This window comes from Heptranchias perlo, chromosome 44, assembly GCF_035084215.1.
Source record: "Heptranchias perlo isolate sHepPer1 chromosome 44, sHepPer1.hap1, whole genome shotgun sequence".
Taxonomy (NCBI): Eukaryota; Metazoa; Chordata; class Chondrichthyes; order Hexanchiformes; family Hexanchidae; genus Heptranchias; species Heptranchias perlo.
This window is the reverse complement of record NC_090368.1, coordinates 415656-442084: the sequence shown is the minus strand read 5'-3', so window position 1 is coordinate 442084 and position 26429 is coordinate 415656.

The window sequence follows — 26429 nt, the reverse complement described above, 5'->3', positions numbered from 1 at the left end:
CGGCACTTCTGGCTGAAGATGGTTGCAAACGCTTCAGCCTTGTCTTTTGCACTCACGTGCTGGAATCCGCCATAGTTGAGGATGGGGATGTTTACAAAGCCCCTTCCTCCCGTTAATTGTTTAATTGTCCACCACCATTCACAACTGGATGTGGCAGGACTGCAGAGCTTTGATCTGATCCGTTGGTTGTGGAATCGCTTAGCTCTGTCTATCGCATGTTGCTTCCGCTGTTTGGCATGCATGTAGTCCTGAGTTGTAGCTTCACCAGGTTGGCACCTCATTCTGCTTTCTGTCCTATAGTATTTACTAAATGTACTACTCATATCTCATGACAGAACATTAAGGAAAAAGAAAGAACTTGCATTTATCCATCCCAGGGGTGTCAGACTCATTTGATATGGTGGGCCTGTTCCGACATCCTGGCACTTGGTGCGGGCCACATTCAGCAAAAGTTGTTTGGACACACTGGAGTAGAAATTGGTATGCATTTCACCCGTTTTTTGGGCATAAAACAAGTGCGACTTCCAGACTGTACACCATAGTCTTGAAGTCATAATAATTGTGTAGTTATAACAAAATCACCGATAAATCAGCACTTTTCGTCAAACTACAGAGTGCAACTCCAGCATTCTGTATATTCATTATTTGTTGAGGTTTCTGCTTCCATCTGTCTCTTGCTGCTCCAATTCAAACAAAAAAAGTGCCTGGGAGTGTAGCGTGCCACTACTGTGACGTATTGTACAATACCTTGCTCTGAACTGTACTGTGGGACCTAGATTATTATCACCTACTCCAAAAAGAAAAAACAACCTAGAACCAAGGCTAATTTGATTTTCTAAGCAGGCTATACCGGATTGATGTACACTATATAAAAACCAAATCCATTCAACACATTACATTTTGGAAAAAGATATTTGATCCATCTCGCTATCCAAACATTTAAAAAACAGAAGAATACATGGATGAATGGGATGCTCTTCAAAAATTCATTACACCTGAGAGGGCAGACGGGATCTCGCTTTAACAGAAGACAGTGCAGCACTCCCTTAATACAGCACTGGAGTGTTAGTCTAGATTTTATGCCTCTGGAGTGGGACTTAAACCCATGACATTCTGACTTGAATAAGGATGCTACCACTGAACCCAGGCTGACACCGAGCTGCCCTCTTGGCTCAATTTGCAAAGCCAGTTTGTAACACAATTGTACAGATCAGAAGACCCTACATGTCAGACACCGAGAGCTCAATACTGCAGAAAGCCTAGAGGAGTATAGAAAGTTCAGGGGTGAAATTGAAAAGGAGATTAGGAAAACAAAGAGAGGGCATGAAAAAATACTTTCAAGTAAAATCAAGGAAAACTCAAAGATATGTTTTATAAATACATAAAGAGAAAGAAGATAACTAAGGAAAGAGTAAGGCCTATTAGGTTAACTTTTTGGTCTCTATGGGGCCGATTTTTGGATGGTGGAGTGGGTACGTTGGGAGAGCGGGGTGGGGGGCTCGTAAAATGGCGGAAACCCGGAGTGGGTTCGGAGCCCGGCTCTAACTTGCTGACTTCCAGGTTCCCCAGTGACGCGTTTGGGTGCACGCGCACCTCCCAAATGCGGGGCTCCCACCGGCAATTAAAGCCGGCGGGATGATAATTTACATAGTTTGAAAGATAGTTGAGGTACTCGAGAGACCTCATTGAGTGGAGATTTTGGTAGGGGTGCAATTTTGAAGGATCCTCAGCGTGTTTCCCGTGCTGTGGGAAACACTTCCTATTGTAGCAGACGTGTTTCAGCCAGCAGCCAGTGGGAGATGCAAAGGAATATTTGACAGGTGGGGAGAAAAACTCATTTATTGCAGCAGGGCACTCTGTCACTTCAGACAAAGTTTTGGCTGCAAGACTTATGTCTTTTCAATCAAAATTCTTAATTTACACCCAAAATTCTGCTGTGCAAACACATTTATCTACTTTGCGGACCCCCTCAAACTCACACCGTCAGAATGGGGGGACGCCATGGCTGCATTCATTTAATCCGAGGACGAGCAACATCACCAGCCTCACCAGGCACGCTGTCCATCTCCGCCACATGGAGCTTCACAACACAGTGCTGCACCACAGGCACCTGCTTAACAGCACGTGGGGCAACAACAGAGAGAGCAACGTCGCAGGAGGCACTACCCTCGCAACAGGGTCTACAGACCGAGGCTCAGCTTCCTGGACCTCTCTGAGGAGCAGTGCATACGGAGGCTCAGAGTCAGTCGCCAGGTAGTCGCGGACATCTGCAGCCTCCTTCATGCCAAGCTGCTCCCGGCTGGCCCGAGCAGCGTCTTCTTACCTGTCGCTGTCAAGGTCACCACTGCCCTCAACTTCTTCGCCTCCGGATCATTCCAGGGTGCCACCGGGGACATCGCCGGAGTCTCTCAGTCATCTGCACACAAGTGCATAAGGCAGGTCACCGACAGCTTGTTTCGCAGGGCCTCACACTACGTCAACTTCCCCATGGATGACCTCAGCCAGACGGAGAGGGCAGTGGGATTCCATGCTGTGACTGGCTTCCCATGGGTGCAGGTGGTAATTGATTGCACCCATATAGCAATATGAGCACCTCCACACGAGCCAGGACTGTTCATTAACAGGAAGGACTATGACTCCATCAACACTCAGCTCATCTGTGACCACCGCAAGAGATTCCTTCATGTGTGCGCCAGATACCCTGGCAGCTGCCACGATTCCTTCATCCTCCGGGAGTCCAATATCCCGCCCCTCTTCTACGCACCAAACACCAGCAAGGGCTGGCTCCTCGGGGACAAGGGATACTCCCTGCACACGTGGCTCAAGACACCTCTGAGGAACCCCACCACCGAGCAACAGCGTCAATATAACGGCAGCCATATCGCTACCAGGTCTTCAATTGAGCATGCTATAGGGCTGCTCAGGTACTTTGATCGTTCTGGAGGAGCTCTTCAATCTGCACCAGACAGAGTGGGACGCAATATAGTCTTCTGTTGTGCCCTGCACAACATAGCACAACAGAGAGCGGCGCCACTGGAGGAGGCCCCATCTACATCTGCCACCCACATTAAGGAGGAGGAGGAGGATGAGCAACCCATAGGCGGAACAACGGCTTACCTGGCTGCTGGTGAGGCCAGGGAGTCACTGATATGTGAACGGTTCTCCTAACATCAGACAGTGTGAAAAGTCCTGTCCTCACCACCTGGACAGAGCAGCGGCCACACCAGCACCCCTCGCCCCCTGCACAAAACAGTCCTGCAACTACACATGGACCCACTTTAGAGTGACCCAATGGGTGGCATCAAGTTTGGGCATTCATGGTTAACCTCATGAAAGGGCCTTATTACACAAGCCAGTCAAGAATGACCAAGACGTGGCAGTAGTGGTGACAATAATAATATTTAATGTGCGATTAACAAAAAGCAAATATAAATAAAAAACATAACAAACCGTCAAACAGCCTTGTGCATCCCCTTTGTGCTCACAAAACCTTCGCCTTTCGCTTACGACTACTCATATGTGGTGCATCCCCTGTGGCTGCAGCAGAGGTAATGGCAGGTTGCTCTTGTTCATGCCCTGACCGATTAGATGCTTTGGGCCTACGCCCTCTGCGTATCGGTGCCCGTGAGGGCCCCTCCAAAGACTGCTCCACCTGCACCTGAGCAGAGGCAGACTTGGCCACCTGGAGAGGAGGCAGCATTGCAGCTACTGGTTGAGAGGAGGGCAATAGGTGAGACGTGGGGGCACTTTGAGTGGCGTCCCCACTTCCATGTCCCCTTTCGCCATCTTCCCTCTCCTGGGCCAGGCCCACACCACTCCTACCACTCTGCTGGACGACAGTTTGGAGGACATGTGTGAAGCCTTGGAAGGCCAGTGCCAGAGTATCTGCCTGCCTGTTCAAGGCGGCAGAATGTTGTTCACCCTGAGTCTGAAGGGCTGTTGTCAGGGCCTCAATGGACTCATTGGTGAGCCGTGCTTGAAGTTCCACGGAGGCTAGCCTTCCCTCCATCGCAGTCGTTCCCGCACTTACCCGCGACACTATCTCAGAGATGCCCTCACGTCCCTGTGACTGTATCACAGAGATGCCCTCCCTTACCTGTGCCACCATTCCACTCATGCAGGAGTTGGACTCCTCCATCCTCTGCGCGATTGTGGAGAGTGCATGTGGTACCTGTTCCAGCACCTTGCAAATGTGCTGCTACCCCTCGATCATTCTCCTTTTCATGGATGGCCCCCAGGGTTCAGCATCTGTGTCCAGCTGAGCAGAGCCTGGAGAAGAGTGCTCCCACCGACGCAGACTCTCCACAGCTGCCCCTGCCACCAGTGTCTGCTCGTGCTTATATGTGTGTGGTGACTTACCATGTGCGGTCTCAACTAACTGAGAACGGGGACCCACCGAGGTGTGTGTAATCGCGCTGGTGGACGGCTCGCTCAGATGTGACGGTGTCCCCTCAGAGGCCGGCAGGTCCTCTGAGGAATTGCCCTTCGCCGTCACGGCAGTCGCTGAAGGCCCTGTGAGAGAACAGAAGGCAATATTAAGCATGGTGACAGATGCTGAGGTGCTGAAGATGGCAAGGCATATTAGCATCAATTGCTATTGTGTGTGCTGAATGTTAAAGTTCTGTCACCAGCCATTTGTCAGGTGCCAGTCTCAGCGTCCCCAATGGACAGGCACTTGAGGGTGCGGCTCAGTTTCAGCGCCTCCTGCTCTGCGTTCGTGAGGACGACTAGATGTTGCAGCTCCCCTCCGGTCCACGCCCTCTGCCGTGCATTCTGGGCTCTCTTCTCCTATAAGGGGAGAAAGTAGAGAGGCGTGAGTGAGTGATGGTGATGTAGCCAACCGCTGAATGCATTGGTTTGGGTGCGGCTTACCGTGAAAGAGATGCATCAGAGGGTAAGTATAAGACAGAGCCATGAGATTGTATGAGGATTGGGTTGCGTGGTAGTGGTGGGATGAGTACTGGGGAGGTGAGGAAGTGGTGAGTAAGTGCTGGTAAGTTGAGGATGAGCTTTGAGTGGCTGTGAGGAGTGATGTGATAAAGTAGTGTTGGCAGTGCAGAATGAGTTGTGGGGTGGGGGCGGTGATGTGGAAGACGGAGTGTAGGAGAATGAGTAAGTGTACTCACTTTGGCTGACCTAGTTAGGTCATTGAAGCGCTTCCTGCATTGTATCCAGGTGTGGGAGATGTTGCTGCTGCTGGTGACCTCCTCGACCCAGGCCTTCTTGGTGGCAGAGGCAGGCCACTTCCTCCCGTCCGCCGGGTAGAATATATCCCTCCTCCTCCTCACCCCATCCAGTAGCACCTGGAGTGAGGCATCACTGAATCTAGGAGCAGCCTTTCCCCTGGGCTGCCCCATTGTGTAATTTTGGATGTTTGCTCCAGGAGCAGCATTAGAGGACTGCCCCTTTAAATCGGGCTGTTCCAGCTGACAGCCTGTGATGCGGGTGCGCAGTCTGCCTGCCGCACAGGTTTCCCGAAAGCCACGTTAACTGGGCTCCAATTTACTGCGATCACGTGGGGAACGGACGGATTTTACTGGGCGGGTTACCCACGCGCCCAGTCCTCCCCCCGCTGCCATCCCGCCTCCCTGGTAATACCAGAGCCAATGTGTGGAGACGGAAGATGTGGATATGGTTCTTAATTAATACCTTGCATCTGTCTTCACAAAAGAGGGGGACGATGCAGACATTGTGGTTAAGGAGGAGGAGTGTGAAATATTGGATGGGATAAACATAGTGAAAGAGGAAATATTAAGGGGATTAGCATCTTTGAAAGTGGATAAATCGCAAGGCCCAGAAGAAATGTATCCCAGGCTGTTGAGAGAAGCAAGGGAGGAAATAACAGAGGCTCTGACCATCATTTTCCGATCTTCTCTGGCTACAGGCGTGGTACCGAAGGATTGGAGGATTGCTAATGTTGTACCATCGTTCAAAAAGGGAGAAAAGGATAGACCAAGTAATTACAGGCCAGTCAGCCTTACCTCATTGGTGGGCAAATTATTGGAAACAATTCTGAGGGAGGATATAAATCGTCATTTAGAAAGGCATGGATTAATTAAAGGCAGTAGCGTGGATTTGTTACGGGAAGGTCGTGTCTTGATTGAATTTTTTGAGGAGGTAACAAGGAGGGTCGATGAGGGTAACACTTTTGATGTAGTCGACATGGATTTTAGCAAGGCTTTTGACAAGGTCCCACATGGCAGACCGGTCAAAAAAGTAAAAGCCCATGGGATCCAAGGGAAAGTGGCAAATTGGATCCAAAATTGGCTCAGTGGCAGGAAGCAAAGGGTAATGATTGGCGGGTGTTTTTGTGACTGGAAGGCTGTTTCCAGTGGAGTTCCACAGGGTTCAGTACTAGGTCCTTTGCTTTTTGTGGTATATATTAATGATTTAGACCTAAATGTGAGGGGCATGATTAAGAAGTTTGCAGATGATACAAAAATTGACCATGTGGTTGATAGTGAGGAGGAAAGCTGTAGACTGCAGGAAGATATCAATGGACTGGTCAGGTGGGCAGAAAAGTGGCAAATGGACTTCAATCCGGAGAAGTGTGAGGTAATGCATTTAGGGAGGGCAAACAAGGCAAGGGAATACACAATAAATGTATTGTGTATTCCGAGGCATAGAATATAAGAGCAGGGAGGTTATACTAGAACTGTATAAAACACTAGTTAGGCCACAGCTTGAGTACTGCGTATAGTTCTGGTTACCACATTACAGGGAAGATGTGATTGCTCTAGAGAGGGTACAAAGGAGAGTTACAAGGATTTTGCCAGGACTGGAGAATTTTAGCTATGAGGAAAGATTGAACAGGCTAGGGTTGTTTTCATTGGAACAGAGGAGGCTGAGGGGTGATTTAATTGAGGTGTATAAAATTGAGGGGTCTAGATAGAGTGGATAGGAAGACCTATTTCCCTTAGCAGAGGGGTCAGTGACCAGGGGGCATAGATTTAAAGTAATTGGTAGAAGGATTAGAGCTGAGGAGAAATGTTTTCACCCAGAGGGTGGTTGGGAGTCTGGATCTCACTACCTGAAAGGGTGGTAGAGGCAGAAACCCTCAACTCATTTGAAAAGTACTTGGATGTGCACTTGAAGTGCCGTAACCTACAGGGCTACAGACCAAGTGCTGGAAAGTGGGATTAAACTTGATAGCTCTTTTTCGGCCGGCACGGACAAGATGGACTGAATGGCCTTCTTCTGTGCCGTAACTTTCTATGATTCTATGATATTGAGTTGCTGGCCTGTGCTGTTAGCTGATCTTACCCAGCGGGGTAGTATTAGGGACAGTGCAGTTTACCTTACTTCCCCTGAGGAAGAGAGCAGAATATCGGTGTTCTCCCCTTCACTAAATTTTCTCTCCTTAGAGTCTTTCTTGAAGGCGATGATTCATGTTTCGTTACATCACCGAAATGGCCATTCTTTATTTATCAATCTAGACAACAGATATCAGCAGGCTATTTCACCATTGGGGCATCACAAATGAGCCTTATTCTGTCTGCACCAAATGTCCAGATACATGTTCCCCAGTAAAAACATTGGATAGCAATTGAGCAGGAACCCTCTGATTTTCTTTTTCTTCTCTCCCTAGCCCATAAGAGCTGACACCAATTTTAGATCCCATATCATGCCCTAGCTGAGACCAGCTAACCGAGGACAGCCTGGGGATCGCTCGCCAGTGGTCTGCATTACTCAGCACCACACAAGAGGGTAATTTTAACTTTGGACGATTTCGCCCAATTTACACCCCGCCAGATTTTCCCTGCTATTGACTTCAGTGGGCGACTAAACCGATATCACCCGCTTTACACCATCACCCAAAGTTAAAATGATCCCCAAAATGTTACATTTATCGATTAAACTATCGGAGAAGCCAAGTGGAATCTTGATTTTATAATCGTTCACATACGCCCCATGTCAGGTCAAAAAATGATGCTGTTATTGCGGTGCATACAATTACAGTGACCTTGAATCTCACTCTGTATCTCTAGAAAATGTTTCTTAAAGGATTTACCCTCGATTTGCAATCATTTGGTGGGCTTAATGACGGTCCCCGGAGTGGACACAGAGTAAGCCTAACGGTATCTTATGTATTCTTTTTGTGAAATAGGTAACTAAATAGATGGGGATTCATCTGGCTATGAGTGAGATCTGTTTATGGAGCTGGGAAAGGCAAAGGGATCTCAGCGTAAATATGGACTGTCCATAAATCTCTGCTGCACTCCCTGAAGCAGCATATCAGTATGTTATTGTGAACTATCTGTTCTGTACCAGTGAGTGCTGGTTGATTCCACTTGGTCACACCTTACCTTTATGATGGAATGCACTGGTGCAAAGCATAGCTGAACACGAAAAGTCAAAGAGAAGAATCCTGTGGGGGAAAAGATGGAATTCTGTCATTTAAAAAATTTTTTTCCTGCTTTCAGAATATCTTGCATCTTTCATCAAACTGATCAAACCCTGCCCTCATCGCCAAGGAGATGTGAAACTGGGAATACTCCACAACTTTAGGGATCTTTCTCCAGGATTGCTCTTTGGTCGAAAAAGATATTGGCAGATCTTGTTTGTTGTCCCAATTTTCTCCCCTTTTCCTTTCCTGAAGATGCTGACTCTTGTTGTGGAACAGATTCTTAGATTCTGTCAACTCTCCGGTATCTTGTCTAATTAATTCATTTTTTGAGAGTAGATAGTGAGTGTTGGGCTGTTCAACTGTGGGAGCATCACAGCCATCCCTGATGATATCCTTGCCTGGAGGAAAGTTTTTCTGAGTGGTGCAGGTAATGAAATAATAAACACTTTACAAAGAACTGATTCACAATTTGTTACATGTATAGAACAAAGGAAATCCCTGCACCCCCCCCCCACACGTGCAGACATGGACACATCCCCCCCCCACTAGCGGCCCTGACATTCAGTGTAGCACCCCAAATGCTGCACTGGCTAAGATTACCTAACTCAACACAGGCTGGGAATGGAATCTGAAATCATCTAGTGTGGTTCAGTCCAACATTAGATGGTGCTTTATAACTAGGTCAACCAGGGAGCTAATAATCCTGGTGGAATTGGATAGGTTGGTTGGGAAAAAAGTCCCAACTTGGACTCTTATCTGTATCTGAGGTTATACAGCAGAGGTTTTTTGGACTTGCATCATGTGGGAAACACTCCTTTCAGCCTTATCGTTGACCAAGCAACTTACCACTGTTGCTTGGAAATGGGTAAGACATGAAAGGAATGCAGCTCTGGAGAATATTACCTCAAAACAGTTAATGTTCAACACTGAGTCAGAGAGATACATTTCAATTGGTTGGAGGCGAGTCAGAGGCCTTGTTTACAGGTTTGGCTGTGATGCTATTTCTGGTTGTTGATCTGTGCTCACTGACCTACATTTGCTGGTCTGGCAATACTTCGACTTTAAAATTCTCATCCTTGTTTTCAAATTCCTCCCTGGCCTCGCCCCTCCCTATCTCTGTAACTTCCTTCAGCCTTGCAACCCTCCAAGATCTCTGCGCACCTCCAATTCTGGCCTCTTGCGCAATCCTGATTTTAACCATTGGCGGCCGTGCCTTCAACTGTCTAGGCCCTAAGCTCTGAAATTCCCTCCCTAAACCTCTCTACCTCTCTCTCCTCCTTTAAGACGCTCCTTAAAACCTACCTCTTTAACCAAGCTTTTCGTCACCTGTCCTAATATCTCTGTATGTGGCTTGGTGTCAAATTTTGTTTGATAACGCTCCTGTGAAGCTCCTTGGGACGTTAAAGGTGCTATATAAATGCAAATTGTTGTTGTTGTTGAATGGCCTGGTGACACTTACTGTCTGGGCTCACGTATAAAGAATGGCCACTGTGGCGAGGTACTGGAAGAGTTGTCCATGCAACTGTGCCCCAGCAAGATTCAGAACCACAAAAGGAGGGGAGACAATTTAGGGAGATAGGATATTCTGCCCAATTTGCTGAGAGTGTCTGCCAAAGACAGGAAAGGGTGCTCCTGATTGGCCAGCAGTGCTGCACTAATTTATAAAGCCTTATAATGGGGCCACTCTTGAATCCCCAGGCGGGGGCACAAAACCGGAGGTAGCAGGTCCGCCACCTGTATTCACCCCACTCCATTTTCCTTTCCGTTTACTTCAATGGAGTTGAATTTGACCAACCCCCTCCCCCCCATTTATAATCACATAATGTGTCTGCCTGAGGCTTACCAGCAACAGTAATGGTGGAATGGTAAGAGACTGAACATCAATGAAACTTCTGTGCTACCAGTGCATTATTGTTAATGCACTGCCTGGTGTGGTGGTGAGCTATACAAACCAGAGGCCCCAGGTGCAATTTCCAGTTAACTATTCTCACCATGAAGGCAGTTGGGGCACCACAGTTGCCCTTAGGGAGGGGATGAATCAGCCAGGGTTCCTATTCCTGATTGCTATCCAGTGACTTCTGTTGGAAAATATGTATGTGGGGACATCAGGTAAGGACAGGATTGAGATCCTACTGACCTTCAATGTCCAGGGTCATTCATTGCAATCAATGTAGGCACAGCTAGTTGAACTGTAGTGTCTCTTCTTATCCTGTACATTCCTAAGAATGTCCACATGGGTACGGTATCGGGCTGTCAGCACCCGTGGAATTGGACCTCAACAAGAATCCGTACTTTCAGAGGAGGGAGAGGAGATCATTTGCAACAAAAAAAGCTGCTTTTGACTTAGGCTTGCAAATACATTGAACTGCAGTCCTTACATGTGAATAAAAAACTATTATGTAAATCAATATTGAACATAATTTAGAAATATGCGTATTAATATGCATCATGAATTAGTCATTAATAGAAGCCGCTGGCTGGCGGAGTTACTGGGCACATCATTGTGAGCTGGATTAACATCAGTAGAGCTACACTTACCATGAATTTTTTTTTTGCCAATTTTCTCCCCTCCTACTCTATATGTTAACTATCTAGCCAGTGTGCAGTTTTGAATACTGGTGAGGGCAATGGTTCATCTGGGGAGTACAGCCAGAGCCAAGTTCACGGCACCACGGGTGGCTCAGCTGTACCGGGGGGTTGGGGGGTGGTGGGGGCGGGAGGAGGAAGATTAGGAAAGCAATAGTGATAGGGGATTCAATAGTTAGGGGAATAGACAGGCATTTCTGCGGCCGCAGACGTGAGTCCAGGATGGTATGTTGCCTACCTGGTGCCAGGGTCAAGGATGTCACTGAGTGGCTACAGAACATTCTGAAGGGGGAGGGTCAACAGCCAGAGGTCGTAGTCCATGTCGGTACCAATGACATAGGTAGAAAGAGGGATGAGGTCCTGCAGGCAGATTTTAGGGAGCTAAGAAAGAGATTAATCAGCAGGGCCTCAAAGGTAGTAATCTCTGGATTAATCCTGGTGCCATGCACTAGTGAGTATCAAAATAGGAGGATCGAGCAGATGAATGCGTTGCTGGAGAGATGGTGCAGGAGGGAGGGCTCTAGATTCCTCGGGCACTGGGACCGGTTCTGGGGGAGGTGGGACCTGGTCTGGCCTATCTGTGACTCCAGATGCATAGCAATGTGGTTGATTCTTAATTGCCCTCTGAATATGGCCTAGCAAGCCACTCGGTTGTAAAATATCGCAAAATAAAAGTCGTAATAAGAATAAAACCGGATGGATCACTAGGCACTGTGACACGACAAAGGCAAACCAAGCCCAGTCGACCCTGCAAAGTCCTCCTCACTAACATCTGGAGACTTGTGCTAAAATTGGGAGAGCTGTCCTACAGACTAGTCAAGCAACAGCCTGACATAGCCATACTCACAGAATCATACCTTTCAGCCAACGTCTCAGACTCTTCCATTACCATCCCTGGGTATATCCTGTCCCACCGGCAGGACAGACCGACCAGAGGTGGTGGTACAGTGATATACAGGCACGGAGGGAGTGGCCCTGGGAGTCCTCTGGACCCTATGAAATCTCATGGCATCAGGTCAAACATGGGCAAGGAAACCTCCTGCTGATTACCACCTACTGCCCTCCACATAGCTGATGAATCAGTCCTCCTCCATGTTGAACACGACTTGGAGGAAGCACTGAGGGTAGCAAGGGCACAGAATGTACTCTGGGTGAGGGACTTCAATGTCCATCACCAAGAGTGGCTCGGTAGCACCATTACTGGCCGAGTCCTGAAGGACATAGCTGCTAGACTGGGCCTGCGGCAGGTGGTGAGCAAACCAACACGAGGGAAAAACTTATTTGAACCTCTTCCTCACCAATCTACCTGACGCAAATGCATCTGTCCATGACAGTATTGGTAGGAGTGACCACCACACAGTCCTCGTGGAGATGAAGTCCCGTCTTCGCACTAAGGATACCATCCAACGTGTTGTGAGGCACTACCACCGTGCTAAATGGGATAGATTCAGAACAGATCGAGTAGCTCAAAACTGGGCATCCATGAGGTGCTGTGGGGCAGCAGCAGAACTGTATTCCAGCACAAACTGTAACCTCATGGCCCGGTATATTCCTCACTCTACCATTACCAACAAGCCAGGGGATCAACCCTGGCTCAACGAGGAGTGTAGAAGAGCATGCCAGCAGCAGCACCAGGCATATCTAAAAATGAGGTGCCAACCTGGTGAAGCTACAACTCTGGACTACATGCATGCTAAAGAGCGGAAACAGCATGCTATAGACAGAGCTAAGCGATTCCACAGCCAACGGATCAGATCAAAACTCTGCAGTCGTGAATGGTGGTGGACAATTAAACAACTAACGGGAGGAAGAGGCTCTGGAAACATCCCCATCCTCAATGATGGCGGAGTCCAGCAAGTGAGTGCAAAAGACAAGGCTGAAGTGTTTGCAACCATCTTCAGCCAGAAGTGCCGAGTGGATGATCCATCTTGGCCTCCTCTCGATATCCCCACCATCACAGAAGCCAGTCTTCAGCTAATTCGATTCACTCCACGTGATATCAAGAAACGGCTGAGTGCACTGGATACAACAAAGGCTATGGGCCCCGACAACAGCTCGGCTGTAGTGCTGAAGACTTGTGCTCCAGAACAAGCCATGCCTCTAGCCAAACTGTTCCAATACAGCTACAACACTGGCATCTACCCGACAATGTGAAAAAGCAGGACAAATCCAATCCGGCCAATTACCACCCCATCAATCTACTCTCAATCATCAGCAAAGTGATGGAATGTGTCGTCAACAGTGCTATCAAGCAGCACTTACTCACCAATAACCTGCTCACCGATGCTCAGTTTGGGTTCGGTCAGGACCACTCTGCTCCAGACCTCATTACAGCCTTGATCCAAACATGGATAAAAGAGCTGAATTCCAGAGGTGAGGTGAGAGTGACTGCCCTTGACATCAAGGCAGCATTTGACCGAGTGTGGCACTAAGGAGCCCCAGTAAAATTGAAGTCAATGGGAATCAGGGGGAAAACTCTCCAGCGGCTGGAGTCATACCTAGCACAAAGGAAGATGGTAGTGGTTGTTGGAGGCCAATCATCTCAGCCCCAGACATTGCTGCAGGAGTTCCTCATGGCAGTGTCTTAGGCCCAACCATCTTCAACTACTTCATCAATGACCTTCCCTCCATCATAAGGTCAGAAATGGGGATGTTCGCTGATGATTGCACAGTGTTCAGTTCCATTCGCAACCCCTCAGATAATGAAGCAGTCCGAGCCCGCATGCAGCAAGACCTGGACAACATCCAGGCTTGGGCTCATAAGTGGCAAGTAACATTCGCGCCAGATAAGTGCCAGGCAATGACCATCTCCAACGAGAGAGAGTCTAACCACCTCCCCTTGACATTCAACGGCATTACCATTGCCGAATCCCCCACCATCAACATCCTGGGGGTCACCACTGACCAGAAACTTAACTGGACCAGCCATATAAATACTGTGGCTACAAGAGCAGGTCAGAGGCTGGGTATTCTGCGGCGAGTCACTCATCTCCTGACTCCCCAAAGCCTTTCCACCATCGACAAGGCACAAGTCAGGAGTGTGATGGAATACTCTCCACTTGCCTGGATGAGTGCAGCTCCAACAACACTCAAGAAGCTCGAGACCATCCAGGACAAAGCAGGATTGATTAAGAAAGGGAAGATAGATTATGAAAATAAATTAGCAAAAAATATAAAAACAGATAGCAAGAGTTTCTATAGTTATATAAAAAGAAAAAGGGTGGCTAAGGCAAACGTAGGTCCCTTAGAGGATGAGACCAGGAAATTAATGGTGGGAAACATGGAGATGGCAAAAATGCTGAACAAATATTTTGTTTCAGTCTCTACGGTAGGGGACACTAAGAATATCCCAACACTGGACAAACAGGGGACTGTAGTGGGGGAGGAGCTTAATACGATTAAAATCACTAAGGAATTGGTACTCAGTAAATTAATGGGACTCAAGGCGGATAAATCCCCTGGACCTGATGGCTTACATCCTAGGGTCTTGAGGGAAGTGGCAGTAGGGATTGTGGATGCTTTGGTAATAATTTTCCAAAATTCTCTGGACTCGGCAAAGGTCCCGGCAGATTGGAAAACTGCTAATGTAACACCCTTATTTAAAAAGGGTAGTAGGCAGAAGGCTGGAAATTATAGACCAGTTAGCCTAACATCTGTGGTGGGTAAAATTTTGGAGTCTATTATTAAGGAGACAGTAGCGGAACATTTGGATAAACATAATTTAATAGGACAAAGTCAGCATGGCTTTATGAAGGGGAAGTCATGTCTGACAAATTTGCTTGAGTTCTTTGAGGACATAACGTACAGGGTGGATAAAGGGGAACCAGTGGACGTAGTGTATTTAGACTTCCAGAAGGCATTCGACAAGGTGCCACATAAAAGATTATTGCTCAAGATAAAGAATCACTGGATTGGGGATAATATTCTGGCATGGGTGGAGGATTGGTTATCTAACAGGAAGCAGAGAGTTGGGATAAATGGTTCATTCTCGGACTGGCAACCAGTAGCCAGTGGTGTTCCGCAGGGGTCGGTGCTGGGTCCCCAACTCTTTACGATCTATATTAACGATTTGGAGGAGGGGACCGAGTGTAACATATCAAAGTTTGCAGATGATACAAAGATGGGAGGGAAAGTAGAGAGTGAGGAGGACATAAAAAACGTACAGGGGGATATGGACAGGCTGGGTGAGTGGACGGAGATTTGGCAGATGCAATACAATATTGGAAAATGTGAGGTTATGCACTTTGGCAGGAAAAATCAGAGAGCAAGTTATTATCTTAATGGCGAGAAACTGGAAAGTACTGCGGTACAAAGGGATCTGGGGGTCCTAGTGCAAGAAAATCAAAAAGTTAGTATGCAGGTGCAGCAGGTGATCAAGAAGGCCAACGGAATGTTGGCTTTTATTGCTAGGGGGATAGAATATAAAAACAGGGAGGTATTGCTGCATTTATATAAGGTATTGGTGAGACCGCACCTGGAATACTGCATACAGTTTTGGTGTCCATACTTAAGAAAAGACATACTTGTTCTCGAGGCAGTACAAAGAAGGTTCACTCGGTTAATCCCGGGGATGAGGGGGTGGACATATGAGGAGAGGTTGAGTAGATTGGGACTCTACTCATTGGAGTTCAGAAGAATGAGAGGCGATCTTATTGAAACATATAAGATTGTGAAGGGGCTTGATTGGGTGGATGCGGTAAGGATGTTCCCAAGGATGGGTGAAACTAGAACTAGGGGGCATAATCTTAGAATAAGGGGCTGCTCTTTCAAAACTGAGATGAAATAAATTTAAGACAGAAATCGACAGTTTCCTAGAAGTAAAGGGAATTAGGGGTTACGGGTAGCGGGCAGGAAATTGGACATGAATTTAAATTTGAGGTTAGGATCAGATCAGCCATGATCTTATTGAATGGCGGAGCAGGCTCGAGGGGCCGATTGGCCTACTCCTGCTCCTATTTCTTATGTTCATATGTTCTTGATTGGCAGCCCATCCACCACCATAAACATTCACTCCCTTCACCACCGGCTCACAGTGGCTGCAGTGTGTACCATCCACAGGATGCACTGCAGCAACTCGCTAAGGCTTCTTCAACAGCACCTCCCAAACCTGCGACCTCTACCACCTGGAAGGACAAGAGCTGCAGGCACATGGGAACAACACCACCTGCACGTTCCCCTTCAAGTCACACACCATCCGGACTTGGAAATATATCGCCGTTCCTTCATCGTTGCTGGGTCAAAATCCTGGAACTCTCTTCCTAACAGCACTGTGGGAGAGCCTTCACCACACGGACTACAGCGGTTCAAGAAGGCGGCTCACCACCACCTTCTCAAGGGCAATTAGGGATGGGCAATAAATGCTGGCCTTGCCAGCGGCGCCCAAATCCCATGAACGAATAAAACAAAAATCAGTACGTTTCCGGCCCAACGAGGAAGGAGGCATTGCTGGATCTGGTTCTGGGGAATGAGGTGGGTCAAGTGGAGCAAGTATTAGTGGGGGACCATTTAGGGAACAGTGATCATAGTATCATAAGGTTTAGATTAGCTGTGGAAAAGGACAAGGAGCAATCTAGAGTAAAAATACTTAATTGGAGGAGGGCCAATTTCAGTGAGATATGAACGGATCTGGCTCAGGTAAATTGGAATCAAAGATTGGCAGGCAAAACTATAATCGAACAATGGGCGGCCTTTAAAGAAGAGATGGTTCGGGTACAGTCTAGTACATTCCCAGGAGGGGGAAAGTTAGGGCAACCAAAGCCAGAGCTCCCTGGATGATGAAAGAGATAGAGAGTAAGATGAAGCAGAAAAAGGGGGTGTATGACAGAAGGTCGTGCCTGACCAACTTGATTGAATTTTTTGGGGAGGTAACGCGTTTGATGTCGTGTACATGGATTTTAGCAAGGCTTTTGACAAGGACAGACATGGCAGACTAGTCAAAAAAGTAAAAGCCCATGGGATCCAAGGGAAAGTGACTAGTCAGATCCAAAATTGGTTCGGTGGCAGGAAGCAAAGGGTAATGGTTGACGGGTGTTTTTGCGACTGGAAGGCTGTTTCCATTGGGGTTCCCCAAGGCTCAGTACTAGGTCCCTTGCTTTTTGTGGTATATATTAATGATTTGGACATGAATGTGGGGTCTTGATCAAGAAGTTTGCAGATGATACAAAAATGTGGTTGATAGTGACGAGGAAAGCTGTAGACTGCAGGAAGATATCAATGAACTGTTCAGGTGGGCAGAAAAGTGGCAAATGGACTTCAATCTGGAGGAGTGTGAGGTAATGCATTTGGGGAGGGCAAACAAGGCAAGGGAATACACAATAAATGGGAGGATACTGAGAAGTGTAGAGAAACAAAGGGACCTTGGAGTGCATGTCCACAGATCCCGGAAGGTAGCAGGACAGGTTGATAAGGTGGTTAAAAAGGCATATGGGAAACTTTCCTTTATTAGCCAAGGCATAGAATATAAGAACAGGGAGGTTATGCTAGAACTGTATAAAACATTGGTTAGGCCACAGCTTGAGTACTGCGTACAGTTCTGGTCACCACATTACAGGAAAGATGTGATTGCACTAGAGAGGGTACAGAGTAGATTTATGAGGATGTTGCCAGGGCTGGAGAATTTTACCCTTGAGAAAAGATTGGATAGGCTGGGGCTGTTTTCTTGGAACAAAGGAGGCTGAGGGGCAATTTAATTGAGGTATATAAAATTATGAGGGGCCTAGATAGATTGGATAGGGAGGACCTATTTCCCAGAGCAGACGGGTCAGTAACTAGGGGCCATAGATTTAAAGCAATTGGTAGAAGGATTAGCGGGGAGCTGCGGAGAAATTTTTTCATCCAGAGGGTGGTGGGGGCCTGGAACTCACTGCCTGAAAAGGTGGTAGAGGCAGAAACCCTCAACTCATTTAAAAAGTATTTGGATGTGCATTTGAAGTGCCGTAACCTACAGGGCTACAGACCAAGTGCTGGAAAGTGGGATTTAACTTGATAGTTCTTTTTCGGCTGGCACAGACACAATGGGCCGAATGGCCTCCTTCTGTGCCTTAATTTTCTATGATTCTATGGATGGAAATTGCGGACGTACTGGCCATAATCTTCCAATCATCCTTAGATACGTGGGTGTTGCCAGAGGACTGGAGAATTACAAAGGTTATACACTTGTTCAATAAAGAGTGTAAGGATAAACCCAGCAACTACAGGCCAGTCAGTTTGAACTCAGTGGTGGGAAGCTTTTAGAAACGATAATCCGGGACAAAATTAACAGTCACTTGGACAAATGTGGATTAATTAAGGAAAGCCAGCACAGATTTATTAAAGGCAAATCATGTTTAACTAACTTGATTTGAGTTTTTTGATGAGGTAACAGAGAGGGTTGATGAGGGCAATGCGGCTGATGTGGTGTATATGGACTTTCAAAGGGCGTTCGATAAAATGCCGCAAAATAGGCTTGTCAGCAAAGTTGAAGCCCATGGAATAAAAGGGGCAGTAGCAAAATGGATGCGAAATTGGCTAAGTGACAGGAAACAGGAAGTAGTGGTGAATGGTTGTTTTTCAGACTGGAGGGAGGTGTACAGTGGTGTTCCCCGGGGGTCGGTGCTGGGACCACTGTTTTTCTTGATATATATTAATGACTTGGACTTGGGTGTATAGGGCACAATTTGAAAATCAGATGAAACAAAACTTGGAAGGGTAGTGAAGAGTGAGGAGGATAGTGATAGACTTCAAGAGGACATAGACAGGCTGGGGGAATGGGTGGACATGTAGCAGATGAAATTTAATTGCAGAGAATTGTGAAGTGATACATTTTAGTAGGAAGAATGAGGAGAGGCAATATAAATTTAAAGGGTACAATTCTAAAGGGGTGCAGGAAATTGGAGAGACCTGGGGGGGTATATGTGCACAGGTCATTGAAGGTGGCAGGGTAGGTTGAGAAAGCAGTTGAAAAAGCATAAGGGATCCTGGGCTTTATAAATAGAGGCATAGAGTACAAAAGCAAGGAGGTTATGATGAACATTTATAAAGCACTGGCTCGGCCACAACTGGAATATTGTGTCCAATTCTGGGCACCACACTTTAGGAAGGATGAGAAGGCCTTAGAGAGGATGCAGAAAAGATTTACTAGAATGATTCCAGGGATGAGGGACTTCGGTTACGTGGATAGACTGGAGAAGCTGGGGTTGTTCTCCTTAGAGCAGAGATGGTTGAGAGGAGATTTGGTAGAGGTGTTCAAAATCATGAGTTATCCTCTTGCTCTTAATGTATTTCCTAAAACATCTTTGGGTTTTCCTTGATTTTACTTGCTAATATTTTTTCATGCCCTCTCTTTGCTTTCCTAATTTCCTTTGTAATTTCACTTTCTATACTAGGCTTTCTGTAGTATTGACTCTTGGTGTCTGACATAAGATTTCCTTTTTTGCCTTATCTTACCTTGTATGCTCCTTGATGTCCAGGGGGCTCTAGATTTGGCAGTCCCACCCTTTTTCTTTGTGGGAACATATTTACTCTGAACCCCTTGAATGCCTCCCACTGCTCTAACACTGATTTACCTTCAAGTAGCTGTTTCCAGTCCACTTTTGCTGAATCACTTCTCAGCTTACTAAAATTGGCCTTTCCCCAATTTAAAACTTTTACTCCTGTTCTATCTTTGTCTTTTTCCATAACTATGCTAAATCTAACTGACTTATGATCACTACCACCAAAATGCTCTCCTACTGATATCCCTTCCTAAAACTAAATCCAGAACTGCCTCCTCTTTTGTTGGGCTTGCTATGTACTGACTAAAAAAGTTCTCCTGAATGCAATTTAAGAATTTTGTGCCCTCTATACCTTTCACACTATTTGTATCCCAGTTAATATAAGGGTAGTTGAAATCCCCTACTATTACTGCCCTATTGTTTTTGCACTTCTCAGAAATTTGCCTACATATTTACTCTTCTATCTCCCTCTGACTGTTTGGGATTCTATAGTACACTCCCAGTAGTGTGACTGTCCCTTTCTTGTTCCTTAGCTCAACTCATATGGCCTCATTTGTTGATCCTTCTAACATATCATCCCTCCTCACAGCTGTAATTGTTTCTTTAACCAAAATTGCCACCCCCCCCCCCTCTCCTTTTTTATCCCCCTCTCTTGGCCTTTGTGCACCTCAGCTAGGGAAAGAAAATAAACCAGCCAGATTCCTGCTCCTAATTCTATCTAGCAGGAGTCACTGGATAGCAAAGTACATGAATTTGGACTGTGAATGAAAACAAGAAGCTGGGATGTTTAGCTGGGATGTTCTCCATAGTTGAACAGCCTGCCAATGGTCTGGGCCTACACAGGAAGAATAGAGATGTTGAACCTGATCCTTTCTTTACTCGGCAGCCACGTATGCACGCTTTCCAGCAGGACTTAGAGGACAATGATCTAGAACAGGAATCCTGATCAGATTCTCTTTCCCCACCACCCCCACAAACCCAAGGAAGCAGAAGCAAATTGTAACACTTTACTGCTGCCTCCGCCTGCTGGTTTATATAGATCAGTACCACCTGGACAGGGCGCTCACCCACTTGGCTAGAGGGGATCAGTACCACCTGGGACAGTGCATTCACTCACTTGGTTATCAGGGATCAGTACCACCTGGACAGTGCGTTCACCCACTGAGCTATTGGGGATCAGTACCACCTGGACAGGGCGCTCACCCACTGAGCTATTGGGGATCAGTACCACCTGGACAGTGCATTCACCCACTGAGCTATTGGGGATCAGTACCACCTGGACAGTGCATTCACCCACTGAGCTATTGGGGATCAGTACCACCTGGACAGTACGTTCACCCACTGAGCTATCGGGAGCTGGTCTTGTGTAATTGAGATTGGGGTGTGTTTGCTGGGTGATAGTTTGTTGGGAATAATGACGAAAAGCAACTCTGACTCAAATCTGACCAATGCTGCATCTCACATGAACACACATAACACTGCACCTAGAAACGTAGACAAAAGGATATCCACATTCTACTGCCTCACCTTGTCAAGCACACATTGCGTATGAACAGATTCCTGTTCTGAACTTAAGCAAGGAATGTTAGCTATTCTGCTTTGGAAACCATTGCAAACACAAAAATAAGGATGAAAGCAGAAACGTTGGGATTTGTACCAAGATAAACAAAAGGTAACATTAAAGATGGAACTCAACCTCAACATTCTCACTCAGGCCCTGACACAATGGCACCATTGAGCTGTTAATGCCCTTATCGCTTCATTTTGTAGCAATCTCCTAGATCAGAACAGACCATCTATTCATCACTCAGTCTGTGCATACTCGCAATCCCTGTGCAGTGAGGGGATATTCCTGCCAAACGGAATAGTGCTAATGTACCTGCAAAGCAAATAATTGCAGGCTGACTGGGCAGAAGGATTGTAGAGAGAGACATAACCTAAGGAGAGCCTGACATTTATTTGCCCATAATTTATATCTAATGATTTCCAACCTCTCTAATGATCATTCTGTAGGCAGGCTGCAGAGATCTCCTTGTAGTCATTTCACCATTCACCTGCTCTGTTTCTTGTCCAATCACAAAAAGTAGCACAAGGTATCAATCAATTAATGACCGCAGCAAGGGTGGTTGGTGGGACTTCCTATTTTTTTTTCGCTCAGGGGATGTGGGCGTCGCTGGCAAGGCCAGCATTTATTGCCCATCCCTAATTGCCCTTGAGAAGGTGGTGGTGAGCCGCCTTCTTGAACCGCTGCAGTCCGTGTGGTGAAAGCTCTCCCACAGTGCTGTTAGGAAGGGAGTTCCAGGATTTTGACCCGGCAACGATGAAGGAACGGCGATGGTATGTGACTTGGAGGGGAATGTGCAGGTGGTGTTGTTCCTATGTGCCTGCTGCCCTTGTCCTTCTAGGTGGTAGAAGTCGCAGGTTTGGGAGGTGCTGTCAAAGAAGCCTTGGCGAGTTGCTGCAGTGCATCCTGTGGATGGTATACACTGCAGCCACAGTGCACTGGTGGTGAAGAGAGTGAATGTTTGGGGTGGTGGATGGGGTGCCAATCAAGTCGGCTGCTTTGTCCTGGATGGTGTCGAGCTTCTTGAGTGTTGTTGGAGCTGCACTCATCCAGGCAAGTGGAGAGTATTCTATCACACTCCTGACTTGTGCCTTGTAGATGGTGGAAAGGCTTTGGGGAGTCAGGAGATGAGTCACTCGCTGCAGAATACCCAGCCTCTGTCCTGCTGTTGTAGCCACAGTTTTTATGTGGCTGGTCCAGTTAAGTTTCTGGTCAATGATGACCCCCAGGATGTTGATGATGGGGGTTCGGCAATGGTAATGCCGTTGAATGTCAAGGGAAGATGGTTAGACTCTCTCTTGTTGGAGATGGTCATTGCCTGGCACTTGTCTGGCACGAATGTTACTTGCCAGTTATCAGCCCAAGTCCATGGCTAGATGTTATCCAGGCCTTGCTGCATGCGGGCACGGACTGCTTCATTATCTGAGGGGTTGCGAATGGAACTGAACACTGTGCAGTCGTCAGCGAACATCCCCATTTCTGACCTTATGATGGAGGGAAGGTCATTGATGAAGCAGTTGAAGATGGTTGGGCCTAGGACACTGCCCTGAGGAACTCCTGCAGCAATGTCCTGGGGCTGAGATGATTGGCCTCCAACAACCACTACCATCTTCCTTTGTGCTAGGTATGACTCCAGCCACTGGCGAGTTTTCCCCCTGATTCCCATTGGCTTCAATTTTACTGGGGCTCCTTGGTGCCACACTCAGTCAAATGCTGCCTTGATGTCAAGGGCAGTCACTCTCACCTCACCTCTTTTGTCCATGTTTGGACCAAGGCTGTAATGAGGTCTGGAGCCGAGTGGTCCTGGCAGAACCCAAAGAGAGCATCGGTGAGCAGGTTATTGGTGAGTAAGTGCCACTTGATAGCACTGTCGACGACACCTTCCATCACTTTGCTGATGATTGAGAGTAGACTGATGGGGCGGTAATTGTCCGGATTGGATTTGTCCTGCTTTTTGTGGACAGGACATATCTGGGCAATTTTCCACATTGTCGGGTTGATGCCAGTGTTGTAGCTGTATTGGAACAGTTTGGCTAGAGGCGCGGCTAGTTCTGGAGCACAAGTCTTCAGCACTACAGCCAGGATGTTGTCGGGGCCCATAGCCTTTGCTGTATCCAGTGCACTCAGCCGTTTCTTGATATCACGTGGAGTGAATCGAATTGGCTGAAGACTGGCTTCTCTGATGGTGGGGATATCGGGAGGAGGCCAAGATGGATCATCCACTCGGCACTTCTGGCTGAAGATAGTTGCAAACACTTCAGCCTTGTCTTTTGCACTCACGTGCTGGACTCCGCCATCATTGAGGATGGGGATGTTAACAGAGATCTCCTCCTGTTGTTAGTTGTTTAATTGTCCACCACCATTCACGACTGGATGTGGCAGGACTGCAGAGTTTGATCTGATCCATTGGTTGTGGAATCGCTTAGCTCTTGTCTATAGCATGTTGCTTCCGCTGTTTAGCATGCATGTAGTCCTGAGTTGTAGCTTCACCAGGTTGGCACCTCATTTTTAATGACGCCTGGTGCTGGGAATTATTTTTGGATAAAGGATTTCACTATTGGGGAATGGAAAAGTCTTTCACTTTTTATACCTAATGTCAGCATCAACCACACCCAAGGCAGATACTGCACAGTTAGATACAGAGTAAAGCTCCTCTACACTGGGAGGGGCGAGGTCATGGAGGGATTTCAACACAAGAATGAGAATTGTAAAATCAAGGTGTTGCTGGACCGGGAGCCAATGTAGGTCAGCGGGCACAGGGATGATGGGTGAACAAGACTTGGTGCAAGTTAGGAGACAGGCAACAGAGATTTGGATGAGCTCAAGTTTATGGAGGGTGGAAGATGGGAGGCCGGCCGAGAGCATTGGAATAGTCTAGTCTGGAGGTAACAAAAGCGTGGAGGAGGGTTTCAGCAGCTGTGGCAGGGGCGGTGACGGGCGATATTATGGAGGTTGAAGTAGATAGTTTTTGTGATGGAGAGGATATGGGATCGGAAATTCAGTTCAGGGTCAAATAGGGTACCGAAATTGGAAAAAGTCTGATTCAGCCTGTGACAGTGGCCAGGGAAGTTAGGTGGAATCGGTAGCAAGGGAACAGAGTTTGTGACGGGGACCGATGATAATTGGTTTGATCTTCCCTATGATTAATTGGAGGAAATTCGTCTCACCCAATACTGGATGTCGGACAAGCAGTCCTGCAACACAGGAATTGGGAGGGGTCGAGACAGGTGGTGATGAGGTAAAGCTGGGTGTCATCAGTGTGCATGTGGAACCTAAAGTGTTTTCAGATGATGTCGCCAAAGGGCAGCATGCAGATAAGAAACTGAAGGGTGCAAAGGATAGACCTTTGGTAGACTCCAGAGGTAACGGTGCAGGGGCAGGAAGAGAAGTCATTGCAGGAGATTCTCTGGCTATGATTGAATAGTTAAGAATGGAACCAGGTGAGGGCAGTCCCACTCAGCTGGACAATGGAGGAGATGCGTTGGAGAAGGATGGTGTGGTCAACCGTGTCAACGGCTGCAGACAGGTCGAGACGGATGAGGAGGGATAATGCACCACGGTCACAGTCACATAAGATGTCATTTGCCTTTGATGTGACTTCCTAGACATGAACACTATAGAAATGTTAGTTGCTTTCTTAATTATTCCATAGACAAAACACCGATTGAAGATTCCAGTCTGTAACTCGTTCTTGGGTATCCATTATTCTATTTGTACATCGTCTGAATCGCTCAGTTAACTTCCAGCCTGTCACTCACCTATACTTGTTTACCCATTGCTGCTATTACAACTTCTACAAAGTTTCTTTCTGCCATGGACGCAAAGGACAGTGTCATTCCCTCCATCATAAGGTCAGAAATGGGGATGTTCGCTGATGATTGCACAGTGTTCAGTTCCATTCGCAACCCCTCAAATAATGAAGCAGCCCGAGCCCGCATGCAGCAAGACCTGGACAACATCCAGGCTTGGGCTGATAAGTGGCAAGTAACATTCGCGCCAGATAAGTGCCAGGCAATGACCATCTCCAACAAGAGAGAGTCTAACCACCTCCCCTTGACATTCAACGGCATTACCATTGCCGAATCCCCCACCATCAACATCCTGGGGGTCACCATTGACCAGAAACTTAACTGGACCAGCCGTATAAATACTGTGGCTACGAGAGCAGGTCAGAGGCTGGGTATTCTGCAGCGAGTGACTCACCTCCTGACTCCCCAAAGCCTTTCCACCATCTACAAGGCACAAGTCAGGAGTGTGATGGAATACTCTCCACTTGCTTGGATGAGTGCAGCTCCAACAACACTCAAGAAGCTTGACACCATCCAAGATAAAGCAGCCCGCTTGATTGGCACCCCATCCACCACCCTAAACATTCACTCCCTTCACCACCGGCGCACAGTGGATGCAGTGTGTACCATCCACAGGATGCACTGCAGCAACTCGCCAAGGCTTCTTTGACAGCACCTCCCAAACCCGTGACCTCTACCACCTAGAAGGACAAGAGCAGCAGGCACATGGGAACAACACCACCTGCACGTTCCCCTCCAAGTCACACACCATCCCGACTTGGAAATATATCGCCGTTCCTTCATCGTTGCTGGGTCAAAATCCTGGAACTCCCTAACAGCACTGTGGGAGAACCGTCACCACATGGACTGCAGCGGTTCAAGAAGGCGGCTCACCACCACCTTCTCAAGGGCAATTAGGGATGGACAATAAATGCTGGCCTCGCCAGCGACGCCCACATCCCATGAACGAATAAAAAAAATTTTTACTGTGGTGAGTGACCTTGAAGCTTCTTTAAATGGAGCTGAGCTGCTTGTAGTGTAGTCTGATTCCCAGATACACCTGTAGTAGCTAGTTTGTTGCAGCATTGTCTCAGTGTCTGGTTTCAGTGTAAAACATAAAGGATTGGGATTTGCATTAAAAATAGACCCTGCTCTACCCACAATAGAGCATAATAGTAAATTTTATAGGATTTGTGCTCCCCTGATGTACTTGTGGGTAAATGCATTGTCTGCTAGTACTGAGACATGTAGACCAGAAGGTAAACATCTGTCTGTGCTGGGTTAGCTGACTGTAGCCATGTCAACTGTTGATTGTGCTACAGTTAGTCTTAGGATGTTACTATTGACCTCAGAGATCCAGAGCTGGATAAGGAAAGATCAGCCAAGATTCCTGTTCCTGCTCCTGAATGTTATCAGTAACCACACCTGTGCAGGGGTTATCAGGTCAGAACAGGCTTGGTTGTGATCCTGTCCTTGGACGTAAAGCCTGCCAATACTCACTATCTGCTCTTCCAAGTGAAGAATAGCCGTTTAACGGAGATATTGAAGGGTGGCTAGTGACCATGGAACTGCCCCCCAACATAAGTCAGGAGATTCACTTCCCTCTGTCCCTTCAGTGCTCCCAGCCACACTGGAATAAAGAGAAAAGCATAAACTAATGTTGTCCTTGAGAC